At 40.9% G+C, this 7,974-nt stretch overlaps 1 pseudogene; it reads left to right on the top strand.

Annotated features, from left to right (window-relative positions):
* The first annotated feature begins 485 nt into the window (after positions 1-485).
* LOC102824528 lies at positions 486-1,817 on the top strand (annotated as a pseudogene).
* Positions 1,818-7,974: the final 6,157 nt, after the last annotated feature.

Here is a 7,974-nt window from a genome sequence, read left to right on the forward strand (position 1 = left end):
GCCCACACCATAGGCTGAGCGGTCCTGCGGAAGTGAGTCAGCGCAGCCCGCCGTTGTAGGCGCGCACAGACAGGAGAACACGCGGGCCAGGACACGAATGGACACACGTGCGCAACATGCCCTCTACGATGGCAGCACTCTTCTCTCTTGAAAAACGATAGCATGTTGGCCTTGGTCATACGATATGGAGCAGTTGGAAGACATTGTCATGTTGAATAAATGTCAGTGCTGTCTACTATTTCCTAAGCTCTACCTCGTAGGTGTTGATTTAGAGATTCCTACACCTTTCTAATGAAACATAGGGAGCCTGGGAAGCAAAACGAAGTCAAGATTTTCCCAAGATCTTTGGAGACCCAAGAAAAGCACTGTTGACCAAATGCAAGACCAATGCCTCACAGAGAAAACAGATGGTAGAAAGAACTAAGAGCAATTAAAGCTGTCTTGGGTTCTGAATGGCTGGTAGATGAGTTGGCTGATTAAAGGACATGCTTCAGATCGTCCCGGATCCAGCAGCATATATCAAGGAAGCATTATCAGTCGTGAGTGAGGACCAGTCGTTGAGTGTGCCTATGGAACACCTCACCCAGATGACCACGTCCTTATCCAACGACTATGGACAGACCTCCAAGATGAGTTCCTGCAACCCCAGCCAGGGTCACCATCAAGTTGGAATGTGACCCCAACCTGGTGAATGGCTCAAGGGACTCCCCTGATGAATGCAGTGTGGCAAAAGGCAGGAAGATGGTGGGCAGCCCAGACACTGTGGGGATGAACTACGGCAGCTACGTCAAGGAAAAGTACATTTTACCTCCAAACATAACCACAAACGAGTGCAGAGTTATCGTCCCGGCAGATCCTATACTATGGTGTACGACCATGTGGCTGGTGTGGGCAGTGAAAGAATACAGCTTAGACGTGGACATCTTACTGTTCCATAATATCAACGGGAAAGAACTGTGCAAGACGACCAAAGACGATTTTCAAAGGCTCACCTCGAGCTACAATGCTGACATCCTTCTCTCCCATCTCTGCTAACTCAGAGATCCTCCTCTTCCACATTTGACTTCAGATGATGTGGATAAGGCCTTACAAAACTCTCTGAGGTATATGCATGCTAGAAACACAGATTTACCTTATGAACCACCCAGGAGGTCAGCCTGGACTGGTCATGGCCATCCCACATCCCAATTGAAAGGTGCTCAGCCATCGCCTTCCACAGTGCTCAAAACTTGAAGACCAGCATCCTCAGTTAGATCCCTAACAGATTCTTGGACCAACAAGAAGCTGCCTCGCAAATCCAGGAAGTAGACAGATCCAGCTTTGGCATTTCCTCCTGGAACTCCTGCCAGACATCTCAAACTCCAACTGCATCACCTGGGAAGGCACCAATTGGGAGTTCAAGATGATAGACCCCAATGTTGGGGAGAAAGGAAAAGCAAACCCAATATGAACTATGATAAACTCAGCTGTGCCCTCATTACTACTACGACAAAAACATCATGACCAAAGTCCATGGGAAGTGCTATGCATACAAGTTCAACTTCCATGGAATTGCCTAGGCTCTCCAGCCCCACTCTCCAGAATCATCTCTGTACAAGTACTCCTCAGACCTCAGTTACATGGGCTCCTATCACACCCATCCACAGAAGATGAACTTTGTGGCTCCCCACCCGCAGCTCTACCAGTGACATCTTGTTTTTTTTTGTTTTGCTGTCCCCAACCCCTACTGGAATTCACCAACTGGAGGTGTGTATCTTAACACTAGGTTCCCAGCCAGCCATAGCCATATGCCTTCTCACCTGGGCACTTACCACTAAAGACCTGTTGGAGACCTTTCCCAATACCATATAATCGCCAATGAATTGCCATAAGCTTTATCAGAGAACATGAATCAAAGTGCCTCAAAAAGAATGGAAAGGTTGACTGGGGCTGGAGACGGACTCAAGAGAAGAAATCCTAAGGACTCTTAAAGAGTGGGAATTACTAAAGTAGTACTACAGAAATAACGAAAGTGCTGAAGAGTATAATAATGTACATGGACATAACATCCATGGACCAACCTTGTAAAAGACATTGTAAGTAGAAGCAAGATGTCATAAGGACAAAGTGCGAAAGAAAATGGTGTTAAGACATGTGTAAACTTTAGAGTAGCAGTTGGAATCCCACTAATGCAAACTGGGATTGAATTAAAGCAATAGAGATCACACAGTTTTGACTTAACATTACCATTTATAATGCCATTTTAAAGGAAAACTACCTGTATTTAAAAATAGGAACATATCAGAAGAAAAAAAAAAAAAGCAGAAGAGAGAGACTGTGGCGCATCAAAGAATGTTGATGTAGAACTCACTGGCACTTGCTGTGTTGCCTGAAATCTGATTTTTTCCATTTGATGGAGAGCTCTTGGCTCTCTCAAGCTGGGAAGATGAACCAAAATTTCCAACTCTTTTACAGTATTACATGAGCTGTGAGTCAAATGGTGGGACCTAGAATGTGGACAGTGAGTGTATGTGTAATGTAGAAGAAGGCTGGAGAAAGAGGAGGAGGAAGCAGAGACAACGGCAAGAACGGGAAGAAAACTTCTTGAGCAGTAAAGACTGGACTTAGGACAATATAGGACTAGAGAATGAGTCATGGAGATTTGAGGTTCAATGCGACCAGTGTTATAAGGTAAGGGAAGATGCAGTAATGGAGGAAGGGACGATGTAGTAGAATTCAGAAACAAAAAGTATGCACCTCTTTCTATGTGTGTTTGTCAAAAAAAGAAAGAAAAAGTTTTAACTGGAATTGTCTAATATTTAAAAGATATATCCAGGACCTCCTGATTCCATGGGGCTCTGTTCTCCACCAGGGTAAGGCAAGAGGCAGCCTTGGTGACTACAATCAGAAATCACATAGGCATTTGGGTTAGGTGGGCTCCAGTTTTCCTTTTCGAGTCGAGAACACTGTGCATTTGACAAAATGAAGTATCCAAGTCAATGTTTTTATTTTCCTTTTTATATAATAATTATATAACTTATGCTTTTTTACACTACTAGTTGATCTTGGCCAACCAAAGACACACCACAAAAGAGACAATCAACAATATTATGTGGCCTTGAACTTAAACTCTGTATGCTTAATGTTTACCATATGATGTTATTAGTTCTTAGAATGCAGAATGTATGTAATAAACAAGCTTGACCTAGCTTGGCAAATCAGATTTACCCAGGAGTCTGCATTTGCACTTTCTTAGTCATTTAAGTTGCCTAATAGAACCTTGAAAAAAAATATGGGCACAAACATGAATAGAACCTCACCAAGAAAGATATTCAGGTAGCCAACAAACATATGAAGAAATGCTCACAATTATTAACCATTGTTGTTGTTGTTAAGTGCCGTAGAGTCGGTTCCGACCCATAGCAACCTTGAACGGGGTTTCCGAGGCTCTAAATCTTTACGGGAGCAGAAAGCCTCATCTTTCTTCCGCAGATCAGCTGGTAGTTTTGAACTGCTGACCTAGCGGTTCGCAGCCCAATTCGTAACCACTACACTACCAGAGCTCCTTTATTAACCATTAGAGTGATGCAAATCAAAACAACAATGAGATATCATCTCACATCAGCATTAATAACAAAGTTCAAAAAAACAGAAAACAACGAATTTTGGTGAATGTGTGGAGAGACTGCTACCCTCCTATATGGATAGTGCAACTGGAATCGTTCAACTACTCTGAAAAATGGTATGATGCTTACTCAGAAATCTGGAAATAGAAGAAATACCAAATGACCCAGCAATCTCCCTACTTGTTATATATTCACAAGAAATAAAAGCCAGGACACAAGTAGATACAAGTACACCAAAGTTCATCAATGGAGCCAGCCTAAATGCCCAAACAATGGAAGAATGGATAAACAAACCTTGGTACGTACATACACACAATGGAATACTATACCACACTGAAGAATAAAGTTCAATCTGTGAAATACCTCATGACATCTATGAACCTGGAGGACATTATGTTTAGTGAAGTTAGTCAATGACAAAAGGACACATATTTTATCAGATCACTATTGAAACACTCAAGAAAAGGTTTTCATAATAAAAGAAACATTCTTTGATGGCTACTAGGGGTAGGGGGGAAGGGACAGTAATTCACTGGCTAGATGATAGACACATGTTAACTCAGTTGACAATATATGAGTGGAAGAACAATATACAAGAAGAAGGAGAATGTCAGAATGACCAAGACAGGTGAAAACACAGGGACGTATGCAAAGGCAAAAGGTGATAGACACAAACAATTTTATAACACAACCTTGGAATAACAGTATTCTGTGGATAATTACATGGACAGAGACACAGGCTAAATGGGGTGGGAGGAAGAGTGGGAGTATACCCCAGATACATAATTGTGAAAGAGGATCTTTGTACATGGGTATTTACCTTTCCTGAAAACACAACTATGAACGTGGTAGAGCATTTTTTGTTGTTGTTCAGTGACATTGAGTTAATTCCAACTCATAACAACCCTGTATAGGGTTTCTAAGGAGCGACTGGTGAGTTTGAACTGCCAACTTTGTGGTTTTAACCAACCTTGTGGTCCAGTGCTTATCCTACAGCGCTACACGAGGTGGAGCATTGTTGTTTGTTGTGGAGCTGGTTCTGACTCATAGCGACCCTTTATATGGTTTGGGAAGAGCAGCTGGTGAGCTTGAACCACTGACTTTGTGGTTCAAACTGACCTTGACAGTCCAGCACATTAGCCTACAGTGCCATACCAGGACTCCAGGTGAAGCATACAGTGTGAAAAATGATGAAGACTTTGTAGTATGGGAAGTAGCTCACCCTCATGACCCAACAATTTTCAGCCAATCAGTAGATTGATATATAGAGGAAATAACAGCACTAACAAGGTATGGTCACCATGAAATAGTCAATTATTCAAAATCAAAAAGGCATTACCTAAGAACAAAGTTAACAAGGAATGGGAAGGAGGGTGGAATGGAAATAAGAACCACAGGGAAGAAGTGGGGTAACTGTTGTTACATGCAGGGGATTGTAATCATTGAGATGAAACAAAGTGTGCGATTTGTTGAATGTAAAACTGATGATCTGGTTTGTAAACCTGCACTTAATCCACAATAAAAATTTGTTTTGAAAAAATCCAAAACAGAAGACATAATACAAATTTCAGTTGCTATATGGAGCTACATAGCTGTTTGAACTGCAAGGTTGGTGGTTCAAGCTCATCACCTGCTCCTTGGAAACCCTATACAAGGTCGCTATGGGTTGGAACTGACTTGACAGCACTTAATGACAGCAACATCAACATACTTAATAATTAGTGAGGGTGGTACAAGAATGCAAGCAGCCAGTGACTTTGGTGCTCTGAACTTGAGAAAGCATGAGGGCAAACAATTCTAGGAACGTAAAAAAAAAAAAAAAGAATTAATTCACACAGTTTTGTCAAGTTGAGCTAAGGTCCCTAAACAGTACTTATTGATTGACAGGTCTACATGTGACCTTGTATAGGGTTTCCGAAGAATGGCTGGTGAGCTTGAACCACTGATCTTGTGGTTCAACTACCATTGAGCAACCACAGAAGCCAGTATTATAGACTATGCTGAGTGAAATTGATTGGTGCCCAGCTGGTCTTAGTCCTCCTTAGCAGTATGGCCATAGATTCTAGATAGAGTTGCTCAGATTCCCCTGGCATACCAAGCAAACAGAATTAGTGTCAGGCCAGTTGATATTCCTAAGAATGAAGCATATGAAATGACACAAAAGTTGCACATGGAAGCTGGACAGTGCATAAGGAAGACCATAGAAGAAGAGATGCATTTGAATAATGAATTATGGTGATGATAAAAAATATTTAAAGTATCTTAGACTGCAGAAGAACACACAAATCTGTATTGGAATAAGTACACGAGAATGCTTCTTAGGACTCAGGATGACAAGACTTCGTCTTTCATACTTTGGACATATTATCAGGAGGAACCAATCCCTGGAGAATGACACTATGCTTGGTAAAGCAGAGAGTCAGCCAAAAAGACCCCCAATCAGATGGACTGACAGTGGCAGCAACAATGGGCTCAAAAGTAACAACAATTGTGAAGATAGTACAGGACCAGAAAGTGTTTCTGTTGTGCATAGGGTCACTATGAGTCAGAATTGCCTTGACAACACCTAACAGCAACAACAACAACAGTGAAGCCATTGACATTCAGATGGAGTAAATTGCCCATTTGTCCATGGAAAAGATAAAGCTGTGTACAATACCAATAGAGGAAGACAATCTGGGATTCTGCATTTTCTAATGTCTGAAGAGTCAATCAATTTTAAAAAACAAAACTAAAGAGCTCCATCTGACAAAGTTTCCTGATCTTTTCCAATTTGCCACTATCTCCACTCTCCCCACCAGCCCTGCTGCAAGTAAATGCTTCCAAAACCTCCACCTCATTTAAACTTTTTGAACACAAAATGATGAGAATTTTCAACAAGATCCTTTTATATGAATTTAAATATCTGTGTTCCTCCTCTAGTTAAAAAAAGAAAAAGCTGTTTTCTGATTCTTGTTATTTAAATGCCTGAAATATTACATTGTTTTTAGTCTTTCAGCCACAGGAAACTCACACCAGATTAGAGGAGTCAATCTGCTTCTACAAAAAGGATCAAAGCTTATGGAAATAGTCGGTTTTACATTGCTCTAGATACAGCTCTCTGTCAAACAGGCATTTTTATTCAGCTCAAAGACTTCTCCAGGCAGCACTATGGCTGGGACTTTTAATACCAATTTACTGAAAGAAGAAATGTACTTTAGTAGGGTTAAAAAAAAAATTACTGGTAGGAAATTAAGGTCAGAAGAACTCTCTGGCAAACTTGTGTGCTACAGTAGACAGAGGAAAAAGGAGTTCAGGAAAGAGAAATATATTTTCTGCTTTAAGAGGTAGCAGGATTTGTCCAAGTTCTAAGCCTAAGTAAAGCCAAAAGGACATAAAATGTGCTTCTCCATCTGCTCACATGCCCATTTGAAATTAATCAATATTCTATCTCTGAGGTCTCTCAACATAAGTGTTACTCAGAGATAATCTTTGCATAATTTCCTTGGAGTTCATCCTGCTCCCAAATCATCAGGAAAAATATTCCATGAACCATCCTTTCTCCATGTAACTTCAGCTTCTTTAATTGTTTTTTTCTCATTTGTACCTAAATGTGATAATATTTCTACTGTTTTAAAAAACAAGCAAACACAAAAACAAAACCACCAGAGAGAGTTCAAAAAGTTCATGGAAAGCTAGAATGAAAAGATCATAGAATCTTTTCATGATTTTTCGAAGCTCCCTTGTACTTCCTAGGACCCTCATCTTGCTCTAGCCGCTATTCCACAGCTCCCTCAGACTTCACCTTGGCCTTTCCAATTCCTCACCTTCTATCTACTCTTAATCTGCCACAGTTATTTCTAGCAATTTCCGTGGATAGGTTCAACAATGACTGTGATATAATCAAATAAAAAGGACATATTATTTCCTTACATTATTTGTCTTTGTGATATTTTCCATTGTTGACCATCTCATTGATCTGAAATCTCTCTTGATTAGCTTCTGGAATACCACTCTGACCTAGCTTTATCCCTACTTCTCCCTACTTCCCTTTTCAGAGTCTGTTTGCATTTTCCTTCCCCTCCTAACTTTGTAAATGCATGTTTCCAAGGCTTTGTCCTAAAGCCTTATGTGTCTATATCACCCATGCTGACGTGTTGGGAGTCACTTAAAATTCTCTGTTGGCTTCTAATCAAGTATATACAACTATCAGGAAGAAAAGCCTGATTTTTGAAAAATCAGAGGTCCCATTGCACTGAAGGAGTCCTGGTGTGGTGCGTGGGTTAATGAGCCAGACTGCAAAGCCGTTTGAACTGCAAGGCTGGAAGGTCAAGCTCACCAGCTGCTCCTCGGAAACTCTATACAGGGTTGTTATAGGTCGGAATTGACT

Source organism: Chrysochloris asiatica, unplaced genomic scaffold (genome assembly GCF_000296735.1).
Source record: "Chrysochloris asiatica unplaced genomic scaffold, ChrAsi1.0 scaffold00199, whole genome shotgun sequence".
Taxonomy (NCBI): domain Eukaryota; kingdom Metazoa; phylum Chordata; class Mammalia; order Afrosoricida; family Chrysochloridae; genus Chrysochloris; species Chrysochloris asiatica.